We start from the raw sequence: 24,437 nt of genomic DNA, 5'->3' as shown, positions 1-24,437 counted from the left end.
GTAACAGAGTACTGGGAAAGAAAGGAGAATCAGAGAACTTTGTTTGTATCTTGGGGTTATTATCCAATTCTTTCCTATATAAATCCAATTTAGGATAAATTGTTAACTTGAAAATATGAGCAACTAACATTCCATGTAGACAACTGTGAATTTCCATGGCTAGTGTTTCTCCCTCTTCCCACCAGTTATGATGGTCAATTTTATGTTTCAACATGACTGGCCCATGGGGTGCCCAGATATTGCATCAGATATTTTTCTGGGTATGTCCCGGAAAGTGTTTTTGTATGAGATTAACTTTAGAATGGGGAGAGTGAGTAAAACAGACTGTTTTCCCCAATGTGGGTGACTCTCTTCCAATAAATTGAAACTTAAAAAGAAAAAAAATAAAACTGACCCTCTCCCAAGCAGAAGGGAACATCTCTTGCCTGACTGCTCAGCTGGGGCATTGCTTTGCTTTTTTTTTTTTTTAATTAAGACTGTATTATCATTATTTTTTTTAACAGCAGTTTTAGGCTCAGAGAAAAATTGAGAAGAACACAGAGAGATTTCCTATAAGCTCCTCTCCCCACATATGCTTAGTCTCCCATGTCATCAATATCTTCCAACAGAATGGTACATTTTTTACCATTGATGAACTTACATCGACACATCACAGTCATTCAAAGGGCATAGTTTATGTTACAGTTCACGCTTGGTATTATACATTCAATGGGTTTGGACAAATGTATAATGACATGTATCCATTATTATGGTATCATACAGAGTATTTTCACTGTCCTAAAGATCTTATCCACCTAATCATCCCTATTACCCCCCAACTCCTGCCACTGCTGGCAACCCCTGATCTTTTTACAGTCTCCATAGTTTTGCCTTTTCCAGAAGGTCATATAGTTGGAAACATGCAATGTGTAGCATTTTGGTTTGACTTCTTTCACTTGGAAATATGAATTTAAGATTTCTCCATGTCTTTGCATGGTTTGATAGTTCTACTTCAATAGTATGTTAGTTATTATGGGTCTTTTGCCTCTCTGGATAAACTTTAGAATCACTTTGTTGTTATCCACAAAATGACTTGCTGGGATTTTGAGTAACACTGCACTGAATTTATTGACCAAGTTGAGAAGAACTGACATCTTGACAATGTTGAATATTCCTGTCCATGAACATGGAATATATCTCCATTTATTATTAGATTTTGTTCATCAGAGTTTTGTAGTTTTCTTCATGTAGATCTTGTACATATTTTTTAGATTTATACCTAGACATTTCATTTTATGGAGTGCCGATGTAAAAGATATTGTGTTTTTAATTTCAAATTCCACTTGGTCATTGTTGGTATATGGAAAAACAACTGACTTTTGCATGTTAACTCTGTATACTGCTACCTTGCAATAATTTCATATAAGTTCCAGAAGCTTTTTGTCAATTATTTTGTATTTACTACATAGATGGAAATGTCATCTAGGAACAAAGACAGTTCTATATTTTCCTTCTCAATCTATATACCTTTCTATATATTTTTCTTTTCTTTTTTATTACACTAATTAGAACTTTCAGAAGATATTGAAAAGGAGTGGTGAGAGGGGACACACCTGCCTTGTGCCTGATTTTAGTGGGAAAAATGAGTTTCTCGTCAAGTGCAGTGTTAGCCGTAGGGCTTCTGTACATATTCCTTATCAAGGTGAGATAGTTCCCCTCTATTCCTAGTTTATTGGGAGCTTTCATCATGAATGGGTGTTGGGATTTCTTAAATATATTTTTTGCATCTATTTATATGACCATGTGATTTTTCTTTTTTATCCTTTTGATATGATGAATAACATTAATTTTCAAATATTGAAGAAGCCTGGGAAAATCCCACGTAGTCGTGATATATTATATTGTTTTTATACATTGATAGATGTGAATTGTTAATATTTTGTTGAGAATTTTTTGCATATGTTAATAAGAGAGACTGATCTACAGTTTTCTTTCCTGGTAATGTCTTTGTCTGGTTTTGGTATTGGAGTAATGCTTGCCACCTAGAATGAGTTAAGAAGTATTCTTTCTGTTTCTATTTTCTGAAAGGGATTGTAGATAATTGGCATAATTTATTTCTTAACTGTTTGGTAGAATTCACCAGTGAACCCATCTGGGCCTGGTACTTTCTGTTTTGGAAGGTTAGTATTGATTCCATTTTTTAAAACAGATATAGGTCCACTGAGATTGTCTATTTCTTCTTGTGTGAATTTTGACAGATTGTATCTTTCAATGAATTGGTTCATTTCATCCAGGTTATGAAATTTGGTAAGAAATACATTCAAATTTTGTCAGATGATTTTTTTTCCCTTTCCCTTTTGAAGGATAATTATGCAGCATAAAGAATTCTAGGTTGGTGGGTTTTTTGTTTTGTTTTGTTTTTCTCTCTCAAAACCTTAAAATATTTCACTTCTCTTTTTTTTTTTTGCATGGTTTCTGAAGAGAAAGCAAATCTAATTCTTAACTTTGTTCCTCTACAGATAAGATATTTTTCTCCTCCAGGATTTTTAATTTCTTTACCTTTGATTTTCTGTAGTATGAAAATATTGTGCCTAGGTGTAGTTTTTGGCATTTATCTTGGTTGATGTTCTCTGAGTTTCTTGAATCTATGGTTTGATGTCTGACACTAATTTGGAAAAATTCACAGTCATTATTGTCTCAAATATTTCTTCTGTTTTGTTCTTTCTTTTCCTTCTGGTATTTCCATTATGCATATGTTACATCTTTTTTAGTTGTCCCAAGTCCCTGAACATTCTGTTCTGTTGTTGTTGTTTTTTTCAGCCTTTGCTCTCTTTGCCCTTTTGGTTTTTGAAGATTTTATTATATCCTCTATTTCAGAGATTCTTTCCTTAGCCATGTACAATCTACTAATAAGCCTATCAAAGACATTCTCCATTTCTGTTACAGAGTTTTTAATCTCTAGCATTTCTTTTTTGGTTCTTTATTAGGATTTCCATGTCTCTGTTTACATTGCCCATCTGTTGTTGCATGTTTTCTGTTTTATCCATCAGATCCTTTAGAATATTAATAATACTTGTTTTAAATTCTTGATATGATAATCCCAACATCCCAGCTTTGTATGGTTCTGACACTTGTTCCGACTCTTCAAATTGTGTTTTTTGCCTTTTGGAATACCTTGCAATTTTTTTCTTGATAGCAGGACATGATGTACCCAGTAAAAAGATCTGCTGTAGATAGGCCTTTAGTAATGTGGTGCTGAGTGTGAAGAGAGGAGAGAATGTTCTATAGTGCTACAATAAGGTCTTTTAGTTACAATTTGCCTCCATACTGTGAATTTCACAAGTGTTTCTCGGTATTTTTCACCCCCCTTAGGTGGATAGGATGCCTAGAGCCAGCAGAAGTTGGATATTTTCCTTCCCCAGGTAAATTAGGCTCTGATAATACCCCAGCAGATTTGACTCTGGTTAATTTGTTACCCCTGAGGGCAGGTCTTGTTAGGAAGTGCAGATTGTTCTGGCATATTTCAAAACTGTTCATTTCCTTCTCCTTCTGCTGGATGTACAAGGAAATCTTTCTTCAATAATTAGTGTAAATAGTTTCTCTCTCCTTCTCTCTCTGTATATAAATAGAAAGAGATTATATATATATCCCATTGCTTCTGTTTCTCTGGAAAACCCTGATGAATACACCAGTCTTCTTTATTTTTCTTTTCTCTGTTAGCTAATTAAAGATAAATGAAGTAGCTTCTTTTAAGTTCTAATTTAAAAAATCATGTAATACCTAGAGGAGGTGTGAGAGGATACCTTTCTTCAATAATAAGTGTAAATAGAGTTTCTCTCTCCTTCTCTCTTTTTTTTTCCTAAAGAAATGTGTCCCACTTTTATTACATACCAGGTGGCAAAACAATGAGTGGAAAATATACAAGAACAGCTGGGGTGTGCACACAATAATAATAGTACTTCCTCTTGCATTGTAATCTATTGTTTTCAAAGCATTTTCTCATAGATTTGAGTCACACAAAATAACTAGAGGATGGGAAGAGTAGATATTTTCATCCTTTGCAGATGAGAAAATCGAGGCATTACTGAGAAAAGTAAGTGGTAGAACTAAATTTTCAAACTGGGTCTTCTGACAATAAATTAAGTGTTCTTACAGTTGAATGACTCTGCTTGTGGACAGAACTGTATTAATTATATCTTTCAAGAGGGAGTTGACAGTCAGAAGAAAAAGGACAAACAAGACCTAGTGGATTTCTGCTCCAGAAGGCAAGAGGGATGATTTAAACTTAGAGAAACTAATAGCTACGTTAAAATATATATATATATATATATATATATATATATATATATATATATATATATACACACATGGCAGGGTGAGTTGTAGGTCATTGCAAAGAAGTATTTAGTACAGGGAGTTTCAGCAAGAATATTAATGAAAAAGTAATATTAACATCAGTGGTAGCAAAAGCCTGCATTTACTGAACACATGTTAAATCTGAAGAATCTTCCAGGATTTTTGCTAGTTCTAAAAATGTTTTGGCAAGAAAAATGTTATTACCTCATTTCAACATATTTGATGTAACAGACTGAGAGATTAAATAACCTCTTCAAAATATATGACATCAACAATACGTTATACCAAAAACCAGGAATATTTCTAAAATGAAAGGAAAACAAACCAGAAAACCTTTCTGAGAAGTTTGAAATTATTAAATAACTTTGCAAAGTACTTAATTTCTTTCCTCATTCATTATAAATATAGTACTTAGAGCTTACAAATAGAAAAGCAGGAATTAACTATATTAAGTGCTACTGTCACAAGTTGTCTTAGATTTTGTTCTCCAGAAATCGACCTGAGACAACGACTCATGTAAAAGTTTACTTATATGGAAGAGTTGCCAGGGGCTTAAAACTGGCCAGGGAGATGGAAAGTGGGATTAGGAAGGGAGAAAACCAAGGAAGTCAAGCAAGGTCCCATCAAGACTTAGTCTGGCTCAATCTGATACAAGCAATTTGGAGAAAATGTTAATCATATCTTAACATTCTTCAATTGGGGAATATTTATTACCCTGTGTACCTCATTCATTGGTTAAAGGCAAGGGTGGACAGGCAGAGGGGTCTCTGGTTTTCCTAGACTGAAGACCAAGAGGCTTGTAGCAGCCTGATGACAGCGCTTTAAAAAAAACAGAGGCAGGTGTTGGCTGTTGGGTGGGAAAGTCACCAGAAGCCCGCTGCTGACATACACAAACACAGGGAAATTAACTATAAGGATGTAGGCAGAGCACTGACACAGCTGTTGCTCCAGCCAAGTGATTATTCAATAATTCCTTTATATGAAGCACGTGAGCTTATTCATGTCACTTCTCAGCCTCTTCACTTATGCTGCACCTCTCCTTCTCCGCTCATGGATCACTGATCACTGAGGTCAGTTATCCAAGATGAAGGAGGGAATCTCTTCTGGTACATTTTAAATTCCACAAGGGTGCAAATCTCCTAAGGTAAGTGTAGGAGTTCTAGAGAGTTTCTCCAGCCTTTGTGGCTCAAACTATATGAAATCAACAATATTCAAGTGTGCTAGGCTGTTACATTGGTGACCCCCAAATGAATACCTTGGGTTATCCCTTCCCACATCGTCTCTGGGCTTGGTGAGGTAATTTGCTTTAGTCAATGGGCATCAGCATGTAAATGCACAGACACTTGATAAGCATTTGCATATTTGGGGTTTGTCCTCTTAAAAGAATCCCTCTTGGTATCCAGCTGCCAGGTTATAACAAATCACAGGACATTTTACTGGAGAGAAAGGGGCATACTGAGAGGCTTTGGAGGTTAAGACACTGTGTAGAGTAAGAGATCTCAAAGAGGAGAAGCCACGTGTCTCAGTTGATTTCTCAACTGAATGCAACCATACACAAAACCTCAGCTAATAAGATAAGGAGTAGAATTGCCCAGATAATCATAAGAAATAACAAATCATTCTTACTGCCAGCTGCTAAATGTTGGTGTGTTTTGTTACACAGAAATATCTAATTAACACAGTTTTTGCTGTGTTAATAAATGGTAACTTTGTATGATTCAAACTAAAAACACCAATAATAATAATAATCATACCAATTCCCATAGGCAGTACTACCAGTTATCTAGGCCTACTTTGGCTAATGAGCCCTGTTAATGTCCTTCTGAGTTAATCCTTCAGTTAATTTATGCTGTGAGATAGGCTTTACTGCCTAATCACAGAGCTGAAGGAATTGAGCCTCAGTGAGGTCAAGTGGCCTGTCTAAGGCCATGTAGTAATTTGCAGAGTCATAATCTGAATCCACATTTGCCTGGATTCAGGATCTCCCTTTTCCACTCTGCTGCACATTGCACTTTTACATAAGGGTCCTTAAACATGACAGCATAAATTGCCATCAGGACTGTCAGTTTGCAAGAGCAAAGGTAATGGGCACGGGTTGTCTGCTCTGCAAATCTGTCATTGAAAATCGTTTACATCTAGGAAGGAAAAGAATAAACTAGTGAAAACAACCCTCGATTCCTTCCATACAAAAATGTTCTCCTCTTGAAGTTTAATAGTGAAACCAAGAAAACATCGCATCTTTTGGTAATCTGAATAATTTGCATACTTATATTACTTCAACTTCAATTTTAATGATAAGGGAATACAAATTTATAAACTTTCTTTATTAGAATGACAGTGTATCGTGTTGCAGAGTTTAGGCTACAGAGCGAGTGCCTGAAGTAAATCCTGGTTATTTCTCTTACTATCTCTGTGACCCTGAGCAAGTTATTTAACCCCTCTGAGTCCTCAGGTTCTTCATCTGTTAAAATGATGATAGTGATACTATCTACCCCATTAATTGCATTAGTTGTGGGATTAAAACAATCACTATATAAGCAGTGCTAAGAATGGTGCCTAGCCATAGGGCATACTCTGTGTTAGCTGTTATTACTGTTACTATTATTATTATTGTCATTATTATTATTAATTTCCTTTTAGAAGTCAAACTAACCTTACATTCATAGATACAAAACCACTCTTAAAAATTTTGTCAGTGGAAGCAATCTAAGTGTCCATCATCGGATGAATGGATAAAGAAGATGTGGCACATATACACAATGGAATATTACTCAGCCATAAAAAGAAACGAAATGGAGTTATTTGTAGTGAGGTGGATGGGGTTAGAGTCTGTCATATAGAGTGAAGTAAGTCAGAAAGAGAAAAACAAATACAGTATGCTAACACATATATATGAAATCTAAGGAGAAAAAAAAAAAGGTCATGAAGAACCTAGTGGCAAGACGGGAATAAAGATACAGACCTACTAGAGAATGGACTTAAGGATATGGGGAGGGGGAAGGGTAAGATGTGACAAAGAGAGAGAGTGGTATGGACATATATTCAGTGCCAAACGTAAAATAGATAGCTAGTGGGAAGCAACCACATAGCACAGGGAGATCAGCTCTGTGCTTTGTGACCACCTAAAGGTGTGGGATAGGGAGGGCAGGAGGGAGGGAGATGCAAGAGGGAAGAGATATGGAAACATATGTATATGTATAACTGATTCACTTTGTTATAAAGCAGAAACTAACACACCATTGTAAAGCAATTATACTCCAATAAAGATGTTAAAAAAAAAAAAAAAGGTGAGGAGGTTGAAGTTAGTAAGGCTTAGTCTAGTATCAGGAAAAAGATTCCAGTTGGAGAAACATGGGAGATAAGATTGGATGAAACCCGAAAAGGCTTTAATGCTGCCTGAAAAGTCACTGAGATTATATTCTGGAAGCACCAAAAAAAAAAAAAAAAAAAAAAAAAATTTTGTCAGAGGTTTAATTTTCCAAACAACTATTTTGTACAATAAGTGTAACAGATTTGATGGAATAAAGGGCTTTTTCATTTAAAAAGAGTAACTTTAATGTTCATTTAATTTTATTAATATAAATCAATGATGTATATTTTATGCATCTTTTATATTCTGAGTTCATCCTAGTCCTGGGCATAATGGGCAAAAAAATATATATATATATATTTTATATATATTTGGCCGTCCCACATGGTATGCAGGATTTTAGTTCCCCAATGTCGAGGGATCAAACCCATGCCCCCTGCAGTGGAAGAGCAGAGTCTTAACCACTGGACCACCAGAGAAGTCCCTTGGGCAAAAATATTTTTAAATAGAGAAGAAATAACATGACAAAAACAAAAAAGTGAAAACAATAACAATAGAAACAAAAAGAAAAGACTATAGTTTTGATTTTGACATTGCACTGTCTTCCATAATAAGGAGTCTCTCCTTATCTGTGTTTTCACAGCCCCTTTGCTTTCCTTTAATATAGTATTTAGTGCATTTTACAGATATTCATTTACATGTGGTTTTCTCCTTAACTTGACTCGTTGTTCTTTGAATCCAGAGACTGCTTACTCAATATCATTACTTTTGTGCTGAGATGCGTGCTTGGCACTAAGTGTCAGTTCAGAAACTACTTGCTGGATGAATGAGCAAATAAACTATAAGCTGGATGATTCATTCCTCAGTAAGCCTATGGTTCCTTTGGTTAATATTGATTTTATCTAATAAAACTTTCTCAAAATTTATGATATCAATGATTATTATAGGAGGTAATAAAAAACTGACTTACATGGAAGTACGTACATTAAATTCTAAGTATTTTCTTTCTTTGAATGACATCTGGAAACAGTTTTTCTTAATTCCTTGGGAGCAAATGATGACAGACATCCAGGGCACTGTAATTATGAAATGTTCTCGAAGTTATTGACTCTCTAACACAGTTTTAACTTGAGGGAACACTCACCTGGCAATACAAGTCTTCAAAAACCATATGGACAGGGCTTCCCTGGTGGTGCAGTGGTTGAGAATCTGCCTGCCAATGCAGGGGACACGGGTTCGAGCCCTGGTCTGGGAAGATCCCACGTGCCGCAGAGCAACTAAGCCCATGAGCCACAACTACTGAGCCTGCGCGTCTGGAGCCTGTGCTCCGCAACAAGAGAGGCCGCGATGGTGAGAGGCCCACGCACCGCGATGAAGAGTGGCCCCCACTTGCCACAACTAGAGAAAGCCCTCGCACAGAAACGAAGACCCAACACAGCCAAAAATAAATTAATTAATTAATTTTAAAAAAAAAAACAAAACCATATGGACATTTTCCCAATTATATGTGAAAATTTTAATGAAGACATTTTAATGGATAGGCACTGAGACACAAGGTAAAACAAAGAAAGTAACTGTCATGATTTGATTAATTTATTATCAGTAGTACTATTCTTTTTTTTTTTAATTGCGGTTTGGTTGATGTATAATGTTGTGTTAGTTTCAGGTGTACAGCAAAGTGAATCAGTTATACATATAATGTATCGATTCTTTTTTAGATTATTTTTCCCATATAGGCCATTACAGAGTACTGAGTAGAGTTCCCTGTGCTCTACAGTAGGTTCTTATTAGTTATCCATTTTATATATAGTACTGTGTATGTGTCAGTCCCAATCCCCCAATTTTTCCCTCCCTCCCCTTACCCCCACTGGTAACCATATGTTTATTTTCCACTATTTCTGTTTTGTAGATAAGTTCATTTGTAGCCTTTTTTCAGATTCCACATATTCTTGATCTAAGAAACCTCCCTGATGTGACTGGTGAAGTCAAATACAGGCCTTATTCACTGTGTATTCCTCATATAATTTAGCTCTGTACATCTTCTCTCCTGCTTTCTTTTTTATTTCTTTTCAATGATCAAAAAATAAAATCTCCTCTCTAATATAAGTTTAAGGCAGCTAAGACTGTCCGTCTGCCTCTGCGTATCAGAGATAATATGTTTATGTGATAATGAAAATGAGCATCAGTTTATGTGTTTCGCTTTCTGTAATTCTCTGAGCAACTCACACCTCAGAGTGATTTTGCGAGGATTGAGTTGAGGTTAAATGTAGAGAAAACATCTTGAGGACTTTTTTGCCCTAGTAATTTGTTGGTCTAATGAAGATATATTAAATTGTCTCTTTCCCATTGTTGAAGGCAATCAGAAAAATAACTTCTCTTTAGAAATCTCAATATCAGAAAATCAATGAAATTTAAATTAGAAAAAGGAATCTACTGCGGGTTCTAGTGGAGGAGACATGGCCTCAGGTCAGGAGCTGGTCCCCTTAACTAGCTGTGTGACCTTGTACACCTTAATTAGGCTTTGGGCTCTCAGTTGCCTTATAAGACACCTCCATTGCCTGAGAGCAAAGAACTACATCTTACAACTGCAAGTTCACCTCCAGATTCAAATTCTAGTCATTTGAATTATACCAATGGGGTTAGTTAAAATAAGAATTATTCATAATTTACTCCATCACTGGTATACTTGTTATACTTCTCTCTCAGCTTGATTTCTCAAGAGATACTCAACAGTTCTCAATAAATGTGAATTCTACACACCAATTTCTCAGTCTCAGAACCTTGGAGTTATTCTTGATTCCCCTCTTCATCCCCCACCCCATATCCAATTCAATAGGAAATTCTGTCAACTCTGTCTTTAAAATATATATTGAATCAGATCATCTCTTATCACCTTCACTGCCAACATCCTCATCCACACCACTTTATTTGGCATCTAGTCTTATAGTAGCATCTTAAATGATCAGTTTACACCCACTCTTGCCCCCTCCCAGTATATTATCAACATAGCAATCACAATGATTCCTTGGAAAACAAATTATATTATGCCACTCCTCTGCTCAATGCACATCAATGCACTCCATTGCCTTCCCCTGTTCCTCAGAATAAAAGCCAAGGTCCATGCTCTGACTTCTAAATCCTGTGTGCCTTGGCATCCTCTAGCTCTGTGACCTTATCCCATAGCACTCTCACTTGTGCTCACTTCACTTCAGCCACACCAGGATCCCTACTGGTCCTCAAACAGCCACAGTCTTATCTGAGGACCTCCACTCTTGCAGTCCCTTCTGTTGGTATCTTCAAAGCTCATTTTTCACCTTCTTAAGGTCTCTGCTCAAATATACTTAATCTGAGAAGATGCCTCTTACTACTTCATGTAAAATGTCCACAATTCTTTTATACTGCACACTGCTTTATTTTTTTATTGCATGCACCACCTTATGTATTACACAAACACACACACACACACACACACACACATTTTTTTGTTTTCTGTCACAAACTCCCCCCTCTACTAGATTCTAAATCCCTGCTAGCAATAAATTTATCTGTTTTGGTCTATATTATACTCAATGATTAAAACAGTGCTTGATGTTCAGTTAGTGGTGATAAATATGTTGCTGAAGAAAGAAATGAATAAAATGACAAGGAGAGAAGAAAAGGAAAATGGGAAGAGAAACAAAAATGGAAATAGAAAGAGAACAGAAAGGAGTTAAGTAAGACACAGCTATAGAAAACTTGTTTTAACAGATATTGTTGGGAAATTCACATGCAAAAAAATAAAGTTGGCCCCTTACCTTATACCATATATAAAAATTAAATAAAAACAGGTCAAATACATAAACATAAGAGTTAAAGCTATAAAAATCTTAAAAGAAAACATAGGGTAAAAAGTTTCTGGTGTTACATTTGGCAATGATTTCTTGGTTATAACACTAAAAACATAAGTAACACAAAAGAAAAGTTAGATTTCATAAAAGTTAAAATATTTTTGTGCATCAAAATTAAAAATATACACTATCAACAGAGTGAAAATGTAACTCACAGAATGGGAAAAATATTAGCAAATCATATACTTAATAAGGGATTTATAACTAGGATATATGAAGAACTCTTTTAACTCAATAATAACAACCACAAAGAAAACCACACAAATCAATTAAAAAATGAAGAACTTGAATGGATAATTCTCTCAAGAAGATATAAAAATGGCAAAAAAGCACATGAAATCATGTTCAATATCACTAAGCATTAGGGAAATGCAAATGGAAACCACAAAGCGATACCACATCATGTCCATAAGAATGGCTATATCAAAAAGGAAAACAAAATAAAACAAAACCCAGAAAATCACAAGGTTGGTAAGGATGTGGACAAACTGGAATGCTTGTTCAGTGCTGGTGGGAGTAAAAATGGCACAGCCACTATGGAAAACTATATGGCAATTCACAAAAAATTACCATATGATCCAGCACTTCCTCTTCTAGGTATCTAGGTATATATCCCAAAAAGGGAAACCAGAAATTCAAAAAGATATTTGTACACCCATGTAGCATCATTATTGACAACATCCATAATGTAGAAGCAACCCAAGTGTCTATCAATGGAAAGATGGATTAAAAAATGTGTTGAATACATAAAAGAGTATTTGATTCAGATTTTAAAAGGAAGGAAATTCTAACACATGCTACAAAATGGAGAAACCTTAAAACATTAGATAAGACAAACGGTGCTGAGGCACGATTTTCCCAAGATTACACATATAAGCTATGAAAGGCTGATTCCAACCTAGATGTACCTTGGCTACAAATTCCATGATCACTGATGCTTTCTTTGTCTGAAAAAAGCAAGGAAGTAAAGAAAGAAAAGAAAGTTCCTTTTTGTTGCTATCTAATGCATGCCAGGTCCTTTGTGGTTTTACAGTTACACAAGAAATATTATCTTTTTCTTTAATTTTGAGCTGTTCTAAAATGCTATGTAATTTTTTACAATAAATTTGTTAAAATCAAGAGTCTGAGAAGCGGAAACTTGAGGGTATTGTACTTTTCATATTAACACCAAAATAGTAACCATTAGCATAGTTTTATGAACAGTTTGTTTATAATAAAACACATACGACCTCAGATGTCAGAAATTTTTCTTAAAAATGAAAAAAATATGTTTAATGAAAATAACCAATATTCCAAAGCTTACTAAAAATACAGATATATACTAGAGTTAGAATATAGAATTTTTATGTCCAAAAAATTGCCAACTGGATAGAGAAAGCAGATATACCAAGGATTAATGCTCTGTGAACCACTAAAATAAAAATGCATTCATTGTTGAGAAATGTCACATATTGAAGTAACTAACAAATACTTATAATATTTAATTTTGTGTATTGTACTTTGTCATCCTTATTATACCTTTACTTTGTAATGATAACTTTTCCAATAAAATGTAACATTTTATAAAAACTCCATTTAATTAAATAATGTAATTATATTTGGCCAAATAGTATCCTTAATTTCTAGTGTGGTAATGATTTAAGAAATCCCAGTTTGAAGCCACAGAGAGCCAATGTGGCTCAGAAGACTGTAACCTCTGACTCAAATTCAGACAGCCAAATAAATGTTAGAGGATAATTCACTTATTAGAAATTTCTTAATTCCACTGATTACTCCCAAGTCTTTATATTAATCAGTCCTACTCCAGAACTACATTTCCCCTAGCCACACTGGCACCATGCTTGACATGTTCAATTCCTTCATCATTTTTTCATCATCACTACCATTGTCTTCAACCTCATCATCCTCAGCATCATAATTTTCAAAACGAACCACTCACTATGTGTCAGAAACTGTACTAAGTACTTCATATACTCCTATGAGAAGGAAACTATTGTTCCTTTTCTGCTGTCCCAAAGAGCTTAAATAGCTTGTTTAAAATTAGGCAGGTGGTGAATAGTGAGAGTGACGTTATCAATCCAATTCTCACTGACTTATTACAATGTTCTCTTCAGAAGCTTCCGTTCACTCATTCCTTGCTTATGGTGTCTGATCGAAGCACAGAACCAATTTACAACCTAGGCTACTGAAGCCATTTTATTTCCCTGCTTTTCTTATTTTGGCAAAAAAAAAAAAAAAAAAAAAAAGTGCCTTAACTTCTTTCTATGTTAAACACATCCCAGTGTCTGAATGACTGTACTCACAACTCGGAAAAGCTAATTTCTCGAAGTGAGTTCTTAGTCACCTTCATTTCACTTCCTTTGGGTCATTGCTGAACTTGACTTTTTTCCTACATCTGCAGTTGCTTGCTTTTTACTGGTGTCTTTCTTAGTTCCTGAGGATGGTTAGTCTCTTGATTAAGATCTCACTGTTGGCATTTCTTATTCAGCCAATTGCAAAGAATTTCCATCTATTCCACTTAAATCGCTTTAGAAGAATATCATAAAAATAATTTCCTTCTTTTCAAGTCACATGGCCTATTTTTGATTGTCATTTCACTATTCTTGATCACTGGAGCTTAATAATCACTCTCCTCTTCTGAAAGTATACTTCCTTACTTTCCTTAATACAATCACTTTCTAATTTTCCTGATATTTAATACCTTTTCCTTTTACACCAGAAGTATAAATGTTAGTGGACAATATGTCCTTCTATTCATTATCTACATGACCTACATGGACATCCATTCTCATGGCTTTTGAAATCCTATATAATGGAAGACATTCAAATGATAACAATAGTTAACCCTCCTGTGGAATTTAATATGAGGGAGATACTATTATTATCCTCATGTTACAAATGAGAAAACCAAGGCACAGACAGGATACATTACTGACATAAAGTCACAAAGCTAGTAAGAGTTAGAACCAAGGAGCATTATAAGCAAAATAAAACAAAGAAACACACAAAGATTGTCTGGTTCTAAGCACAATGTCTGCCATATGATTTTGTTTTAAATTAGCCATTCTAAGACTGAGCTTCTCATATTGCCTTAGCAACTTTTACCTGAAATGCCAAGTTCAGTTATTAACTGTGCCATATACTGTTCTCTATATATTGATACTTATATATTCTATATATGCTCTCTCTATATTCAGCTCTCTATATACCACCCTGTCTGTACCGTTCTTGGTTTTTGGGGCTCGGCCTCTGCAGAATGAATTTCTCACATCCTTTACCCTCTGACTTCTTTTAGGTTTGGCCAAATGGAAGCCATATAGGATCGGGGGAATGTGGCAGATGGGGAGAAGAATCTTATTTTAGATTCCCTACTGGCATCACTTCAACAGCAGCAAAGAATAGACTCAACCCCTAGCTTCTTCAAACACTCTGTGCCTTAGATTTGCTGAGTAAGACAGACAAAGAAAGACAAATACCATATGATATCATTTATATGCGGAATCTAAAAAAAATGATGCAAATGAACTTATTTACAAAACAGAAATAGACCCACAGACATAGAAATAAACTTATGGTTACCAAAGGAGAAAGGTGGGGAAGGGATAAATTGGGAGGTTGGGATTAACATATATACACTACTATATATAAAGTAGATAACCAACAGGGACCTACTGTGTAGCACAGGGAACTATATTCAGTATTTTGTAATAACCTATAAGGGAAAAGAATCTGAAAAAGAATATATCTACATATCTATAGATATAGATAATTGAATCACTTTGCTGTATACCTGAAACTAACGCAACATTGTAAATCAACCATACTTCAAAAAAAAAAAAAGATTTGCTGAGTCCCCTTAGATAGAGAAGCAATAGCTAGGAAGGGTCCTCCTTAGAAGTCCAAGTACAAAGAGTGCTGAGCTTTTTCCTAAAAGAATGAACAACAGCCCTGTAGGACCTGTTCTTAAAATCCTAGGTTCTGATTATTCAACCATCGGGGTTTTAAAGTTGTTTCTTGCAGTTTTTATACTCGGTTACTTCAGTGTACTCCTTTTACTTTTACAGCCTACCAACCTCTATGTAACCAATGGTCTTTCTTAGTTACTCTTGGCTTGAAATATTTAGTATGTTTCTGTTTTCCTGACTAAACCCTGACTGATACCCCTAAAAGTGGTACAGCCTCAGAATTGACATTGATTCCTGCTACCCTCCTCACGATATCAACCAAATTCCATCAACTATACCTGGCTGGTATCTCTTCAGTCTGTCCCATCCCCTAACTTTCCCAGTTGCTACATTAGTTCTCATCATTTTAAATCAAACTTCTAGGGTGTATCAACCTTCTATGTGGAGATTTCCATAGGACTCTCCTTGTGTCACTCAAGAATATGCTTCATACTTGTTTCCATATTGCTAAATGAAAATAAATATATTTAATAATACCATAACTACCATTGACTCTTCCTGAGCTCCTAACAGCATAAATTAAAATCTTAATAGGGAATGTGAGGTCTTTCACCACCGGCTATATCCGGTATCTTTCCCTTCTGCTATATGCCTATATGTTCCAACCATGCTAGCATTCTCTCTAAAATTCTCTCCTATTTTTGGCAAGCATATATACTAATCCTTTGAGATCTAGCAGAAATGTTCCACCAAAAGAATAAGTTTCAGGATTCTCTCTGCTTCCACTGCACCATATGTCTACCTTTGTACTTATTGCTTTTACATTTTTCAACCCATATTTCACGAGTGTTTATGGCAGGGATAGCTCACATGTTGTTCCATTTTTACAAGTCTGAAATTTCACAGCACATTTTAAGTATTAAAATGTGTTCACTGAGTGAGTTAATGAGTTTTAACTATAATTTCATTAATTAATCATGAACAAAGATGAGAAAAAATGTGATACACTACCTTGGTTTATGTACTCCGAAGCTCATCTACTTTTGTTAAACACTTTTTCAAAAATGAGTAATCGTTGATGCCTGGAAAATGTCAAAATGGTAACTTATCCAGTACCTTCCATTAGGTAACCCTCCTTCACTTTCAGCTGTACTTTTAGCCACACTACCTACATGCCTTTGCACCAATAGAATAAATTTTTGTGCTTGTGTTATATTTCTCTCATCCTTATGTCTTTTCAGACAGTTATCTCTGTCTTAAATTGAACTGTGGGTTATATTAGGTTAACCAACAGTTAGAATTATCAGAATGACACTTCAGGCATGGAATACCACAGGCAAATCAAATTTACAGAAAAGACATAGCAGCATTCATGTTTATATGTGTAAATCTGAAGTTGTTGTTGGCTCTGCTGGCTAAAGAGAAAGAGATTCTGAACATCAGTTATAAGCATAACATAGAGTCATGAATGCTAGTGGGCTGAGGACAAGAAAGAGGGAGTGAGCAAGAACTATAAATGGAACATATTACCTATTATATCTGGTAAGATTTTCCATTTATTCTCTATTTATAAAATTTGAAATTTGAGGCAAAGTTAAACAAAAAAAGAGTGGTTTACTTCTTGACCATCTACATGCAAGGCAAATTTTCTGTAACACTTAACACTTCCCTGAATGCTAGAAGTGATACTGGTGATCTGGGTTGCCAGGAGGAATGTTTTACCCTCCCTCATCACCCTTACTTGTGTTCTCCTGAGACCAAAAGGCAATTTCAGATTTGCATTTCATCACCATAACTCTAAGCCCGATTTAATTTTTCCCTCGAGGTTTGCTATCCCTAGTTAAAACTGTCAGATTCAGTTTCAACTTTTTATTTTCATCAGGCTGCTTTCAAAGTCTGCAGTTGGTCTGATTAATACACTAAATAGTTGTGATTTTTAAACTCCTATATTAAATGGAAAATATAGAGATCCAACGCTATAACTGCAATGCTAAAAGTCTAAAATACATAAATACACAAAAGCCTATAGATGCCTACATCTGAATAAGCAGCCAGTTTTACATGAATCTGATCATTATTATATCCTGAGAACCGTATTTCATGAATAGCACAGCATTCAGTGAACCAAAAAATTCAGTTACTTGAAATTATTTATTGTTCACTCTTATTATAAAAAATTTTAGTATTTTAAGCCATAAATTTATGCACTATTGGAATGCATTTAATATTATTCATATCTATTTACATTTTATCTCTATGATGTCTGTACCTGGCTAATATGGATACCATTTGCCTTCTTCCCAATGATGAATTCCACTGCAGAGTAACTGATTACAGTATATGCTAACATTTTATTAACTATAAAGATCTCAGAAAACTATTTGTAAGATTACACATTATAACCCCTGGGAGCAGAATTTATTAAATGGGATCAGTGCAAGCAAAATAATTATACAAAATTGTGAATGGTGGCCAGATTCCCTGACTGTATAGACTCCTTGGAATATCTGTGGTTGAGTATATTAAAATATTTTAGCGTATTTTAGTCAATTAATAAATACGTTAACTTTGAATTTGTTTTTCCTACAAAAAATTTAAGAATGACAAAAGATATACTTTAAAATTCTAACAGAAGATAACTATAAATAAACATATATAGATACATATACACGTATATATTCTAACTAATAATTTGACAACTTAAATAGGATATATTAGGACATATTTAACTCAAGGAGTTCATAATGCAGGTTTCATCCTATGATAATTAATTTATAATTCACCATGGGGCCTTTGTAAGTATTGACTCACTCTTGCTTAGCCACTGAAAGGGAGGTTTACAGATTCCTAAACTGAAAAATACAGGAGACTGCAAACTTCCAAAAATTTAACAAAATCAAAAGCAGGCTGAAACCAGATGATTAGGAATGTGTTGAAATGGTATATAATACACGTTTGACCATTATGGGATAGCGTGACAATTTGGCTTCCTTCCTAAAAGATATGGACATCTGTTCATCTTCTAAGTCAATAAGTAACAGATGACTGTACATCTGTTTGCATACAAAGTGAGAGACTGACGAGCAGGGTGTTGTCTCTAGGGTTCGCTTTGGTGTTTGTTTGGTTTTCATTTTCCTTTCTGACATTCAGCCCAACAACATTATTTTGATAGATCCCAGAATATATTTTCATAATAGGTCATAGTTACAGTGATCACTAATTTTTCAGACAATATTCTAAATTCCTTACCTATATTAGCTTCTTTAATAATCATAAGTAACTATTAAATAGAAACTCTCCTAATCCCTGTTTTACAAACAAGAGACTGAAGTACAGAGACGTAGAGATATTGCACAAGATCACACAGCTCATATGTGGGAAATTCCAGAAATTAAATACAGATAATCTGATTCTGGACTTTCTCTCCTCAGACATTACACTGCTCTGCCTCTCAATGAATACTAAATTTGTAATCCTGGTAAAATTGAATCAATTGTTTCAACCTGGAGAGAAATAACCTCAACTGAAATCAGAGTTTTGTATATTCAATAATAGCAATACAGCAATAAATAGGAATTCAGTGTTCTGCTTTTTACTTATCTCAATTCACACTAAATAGAATTTGAAAAGAAGACAATATTTCTATAAGAAAATTTTCAATTGGATTATGTATTGAGCATTTCATCAGAATGTAAATATAGGTAGTTTGAATCCTATATTCTTTCACGAACCATGGTTACTTGTTTACTTAATTCACAGGTACCTTATCGACAAATACCTCTGAATTGCAGCACTTTTATAGTCACCTGAAATTTTGCCACATGAACTTTATAAAGCCATAGAAGTGCTCTGCATCACCATGTTTTGTGTGTTTTAGTTGAGCAGTGTTGGTCTGGGGAAAGCAAGGCTTAACCTCAGGAAGTGAAAATGATAAAGCACAAGATTCACCCCCCCTTCACTTCTCTTGCGTTGTATAGCCTTTTTATGTCTAGAATTTGCAGCAAGTGGATAAAATTTTCTAGATAATAAATCAAAGTAAATCAAGGAAAATAATTATCTCTCTAAATAGAAAATGACAAAGATTTTTCCATTGGTTTAATTTTTAAAGGTTATGCAAATATTCAACCTTCCCAAATACCCTTGACATGAAAACTAGTAGACTCATAAAGTTATAGCTAGAGGAAGCAGAAAGTTTCCTTGCACAAATACCACTCACAGTGGCAATGATCATGATTTTGTCCTAGGGCATCTAGCCAATCTTGCTATTTGCTGTTGCTGAGTCCTGAAATTTTGGCATGACATTTAGTTCTGGCAACTATTAAAGCCAAAAATCTGTATGATGGTTTAGAGAGTAAAATGTATTATAATACTTAAATGCAAGACTAGAAAAGCAACATCAGAATTCTAGAACCAGGTAACTTATTTATAAGGTCTAAATGAACACTTTCTTTATATAAACGTGCTGCCAAACATTTCATTAAATCAGAAATTTTCTTCAGACATGCAGGCTTTCTTGAATGTAGGTAAGTAAGCACATCACCTTTTGTCTTGTTTTCAGTTAATGATCATGGAGAGGGAATCTCTTCTATGAAAACATCAGATTTTGATGCACAGCAGATTGAACATCAAGCTTCAAATCAGCAATCAGATGTAATTGCTGGCTCTTTCGCTTACTAAATATAAATTGCAGAAAGAATATGTGGCTTGAATATAGTTATCAGTGACTGGATTTTAAAATTTCCCCAGGACTCTGCTCACATGCCAAAAAGATATGATAATACTTGCTTTATGTGACATGTCATGTAATGTTCAATATCTCAGGAAATATTAATTGAAAGTACTTTGTAAACTCTAAATTCTATACAGATACAGTTGATTATTATTACTCATTTGTGGTATTTTCTATCAAAAAAGAAATCAGATGTCTTTACAAGGGCCTTATTAAACTATAAAAGCACTCTTTATTTTTTTTTTCTCATGATTTGAAATGGAGTGTATTTATTATCGTTGTTTGCCTCTATCCTAATTGTATTAGCTATTCAGGGCTGCTGTAACAGAATACCACAAACTGGGTGGCTTAAAACAGAAAATGTATTGTCTCACAGTTCTGGGGGCTAGAAGTCTGCAGTCAAGGTGGCAGTAAAGCCATACTCCCCCTGAAGCCTGGAGGTGACAAGTCTTCCTTACCTCATCTAGCTTCAGACATTTGCCAGCATCCTTGGTTCTCCTTGGTTTGTAGATACATCAACCAGACTCCGCCTCCCTTGTCATGTGGCCATCTTCTCTACACCTTGTCATGTGTCTCTCTCTTTACATGGTGTTTTTCTCTCCTTTTAAGGACACTGGTCACATTGGATTAGAGCCTACTCTAATGACCTAATCTTATTTTGATCATATCCACAAATATCCTATTTTTAAACAAGGTCACATTGACAATTACAGGCAGTAAGATTTCAATATACCATTTCGTTTCTTTTTGGTGGACACAATTCAATCTTTTTAACAGTAGTGAACTCAGAACAGGTAAGTATATGCATATGGGGTAATACATACTTAATGTAGAAGTTTAAGGGTTTTTTTCCGGTATTTATTTAGTACTCTACACATGCATAAGACAATACATATCCTTTGATGCACAAAATATAAATAGCTACATATTGTCATGCAGAGTGAAGTCAGAAAGAGAAAGACAAATATCATATAATATTGCTTATAAGTGGAATCTAGAAAAATGGTACAGATGAACTTATTTGCAAAGCAGAAATAGAGTCACAGATGTAGAAAACAAACTTATGATTATCTAGGTGGGAAGGGGGGTGGGATGAACTGGGATATTGGGACTGACATATATATACTACTTTATATAAAATAGAGAACCTACTGTATAGCACAGGGAACTCTATCAGTGCTCTGTGGTGACCTAAATGGGAAGGAAATCTAAAAAAGAGTGGATATGTCTACGTATAACTGATTCACTTTGCTGTACAGCAGAAACTAACACAACTTTGTAAAGCAACTATACTCCAATTAAAATTTTAAAAAATAATTTTAAACAAGTACTATAGGATAAAAATATATGGTACATTAATGAAAGTACATTAATGAATGTACTGTATAAAAATGTAGTACACTAATGAGTTTCTTTTTCTGTTAGAGAGTAAATAATAGAATGGGTTAAGCAAGTACGATATCCAAATCAGGTAGAACTTGATCTTGACATTAAATTTGCGATAATTTGACTAGGAAGGGCAGACAGAAAAGCACAGTGAAAGAGGAAAATTTAAGAGAATAATCAGAGTATTCCAGGGAAAATTAAGGTGCTGGCCTGACTCATAGAAATATTTAAAAATAAGCATTGGGAATACATTAAGGTAAGTTAGAGGCAATCCAATAAAATGGGAAAAGATTTGAACTTGATTCCACAAGCACTTGGAAGTCATTATAGAACTACTAGAGAACTATAGCATGAAGCAAAAACTCAGGGACAGAAAGTGCAACAAGGCGACTATTGCATTAATTTGGTTCTACAGGCTTCTAATGACAGCACGTGCTTGCCAACTGCGTGCTGAGGTTTTCTGAAATACCACAATAAGTTCACAGAGGGGACCACCCCAGGATATTTTAAATTTCAAGAGAAACACAGGGACATCTGTAAGAAATCCAACAGTCTCCTACTCTTAGGAGATTTAGACCTATTTCTTTAATGAACAGAACTATTAGGTTTTTGGCCTAGAGCTGCTGTGGAAAAATTACTGAAACGTTAATATAGCCATGAACCCAAACAGGTTAAAAATCTCTAGCTTATTAATTAAATTAGTGAATGTATTTTCACTTCTTGATCTGCAGCTCTGTACAATTTTATACACTCCTAAATATCTTCCTTATCTTCTTCATTTAGATCATTCTTGATTATAATCCCACATTTTTTTTTTTTTATGTTGCTCTGGCATAAAGCTAGTCAAACTACTTTTTTTTGATGGTGAAGACTAGGGAAAGGACATCTTGCCCAAATGCAGTAATCTTTACTTTTCCTTTAACAAATTTTACTCTCTTATTTTCAGGTCTTTTTGGCATTTTGCTAAAATCAGTTCCAATATTACTGTTGTTACTTTTATATTTTAACTTTTCCCATTAGCTCTCAATTTTCTAGTTTAATATACATACAGTCATCCCACAGTAGCCTTGGGGGAGTGGTTGCAGGACCTCCTGCAGATATTAAAATCCGAGGATGCTCAAGTTCCTTATATAGAATGGCATAGTATTTACATATAAGCTATACACATCCTCTGTATACTTTAAATCATCTCTAGATTACTTAAAATACTTAATACAATGTAAATGCTATGTAAATAGCTTTAAATACAATATAATTGCCATGTAAGTGGTTGCTGGCATGTGGCAAGTTCAAGTTTTGCTTTTTGAAAATTTCTGGGATTTTTTAATATTTTTAATCTATGGTTGGTTGAATCTACAGATGCAGAACCCACAGAAATAGAGGGCCAACTATATTACATATTGCTATCTCATCCATTTGATTCCTGGGTCAACTCTAACATACATACCTATGGTAATAATGAAAGCACATATGATAAATAGAAGTTTGTTTATGATCTAAAATGTGCATCTTTACAACACATTTTATGGATTAGATATACATAAAATCTTTAAATTTAGTTTCCATTGATTCCAAGATCAGTGGGAGTCTGTCTAGATCAGTCTACATACATAAAAGTAGGAAGCTGAGGATAAATAATCACTACTTCAGAACTCAGGATAGATTTCAAAAAATGATTCTTTGTTCATTATAATATATAGAAATATGTCCCTATTATTTCCCTTCTTTCCATTAGTAATGTAACTACCCAAATGTAGGTTCCTAAAATGATTGTCCATAACATTTTAAAATAGCTTCCTTTTTGAGCTTCCTGTCTCTCCCAACAAATATTCCCAGTGCTTGCCAGTAGAAACCTTCCCCTCCTGCCATCAGAGAAGACAATAATAGCAGAATTATCAACAGTAATAAAAGCCAAACAACAGCAAATATCAACAGTCTTCCCCCACTATACCTAGTAGCATTTTTTCCACACTTCTATCATATATGGAGCTCAAACTAAAATCAAGTTGAAATATTTATCCTTCCCAATGCATGCCAACTTCAGTTCAGTTGTACTTTCATTTACAATGTTCTCAGTTTCTGGAATGCCACTCTTATATTTGCCAATGCTCAGTCCTGCCCTAGATTCCGTGACTTTGGAGGAATCTAAAGTCTGGCCTTAAGCCAGGGCAGTATTTCTCATTATAGGATGAGGGGTCCCAGAAGCTAAGGAGATGCATTGAATAGGGATATCATACATCTAGACCATATAGATGCTGACAGGACAAGGGAAAGGATAAAGATACCCAAGGCCAGTTGAATTTGCTAAAGAGAAGATCACTGAACTCTTGGTTTAAACAAAAATTCTAATTACACTTTACAAAAGAAAATTACTAGATAACAAATATCATTACAATGTCCACATAAACTTATTTAATCCTTACAGTATCTCTGTGCTACAGGTTTGATCATTATGCTCATTGGACAGAAGAAAATGGCAACACAAAGTTTTATAAACACTTGCCTAAGCTATACATGGATGGCCATCCAGGAAGCCTGGCCCCCTAGCAAAAACTCCTGAGTCACACAGTCACTAGAAATAAGACTTAGCACACTAGAAGTACAGACCTGTATCCTCATTTGGCAGGAGCATGAAGTAGCAGGACAAATGTACGGAAAAAAAAAAGTTCACAGAAAAGAAAAGAGTACAAAATATTACACCTTCTAGAACTGAGATTTAACTTACCTATTTTGGTTTCCAAGAATTATGGCAGTCTTTTTTTCAATAGTGTGCCTGCCAACTATATACTTAGGAGAATGATTTGATAAACAAATGACTCAGCTTCCATGCTTATTCCTTTAATGGAGGGACTCCAAAGTAACTAGAATTGTACCATTTTCTGACA

General features: G+C 34.7%; 1 protein-coding gene and 1 long non-coding RNA gene across 8 annotated transcripts in view; one reads left to right on the top strand and one right to left on the bottom strand.

Annotated features, from left to right (window-relative positions):
- CDH18 (cadherin 18) overlaps window positions 1-24,437 on the bottom strand; it is a 988,723-nt gene that overhangs the window by 646,875 nt on the left and 317,411 nt on the right. The gene's annotated exons all lie outside the window — the stretch shown is intronic.
- Window positions 3,045-24,437, top strand: part of LOC309656926 — a 42,255-nt gene continuing 20,862 nt past the window's right edge. Inside the window, exon 1 of the long non-coding RNA XR_014261619.1 lies at window positions 3,045-3,401. This is a non-coding gene — a long non-coding RNA (uncharacterized lncRNA). The remainder of the gene's footprint in view (window positions 3,402-24,437) is intronic.

The sequence above is a fragment of the Balaenoptera physalus genome (assembly GCF_965194825.1).
Source record: "Balaenoptera physalus genome assembly, chromosome: 3".
Taxonomy (NCBI): Eukaryota; Metazoa; Chordata; class Mammalia; order Artiodactyla; family Balaenopteridae; genus Balaenoptera; species Balaenoptera physalus.
This window is presented reverse-complemented; position numbering and strand designations above follow the sequence as displayed.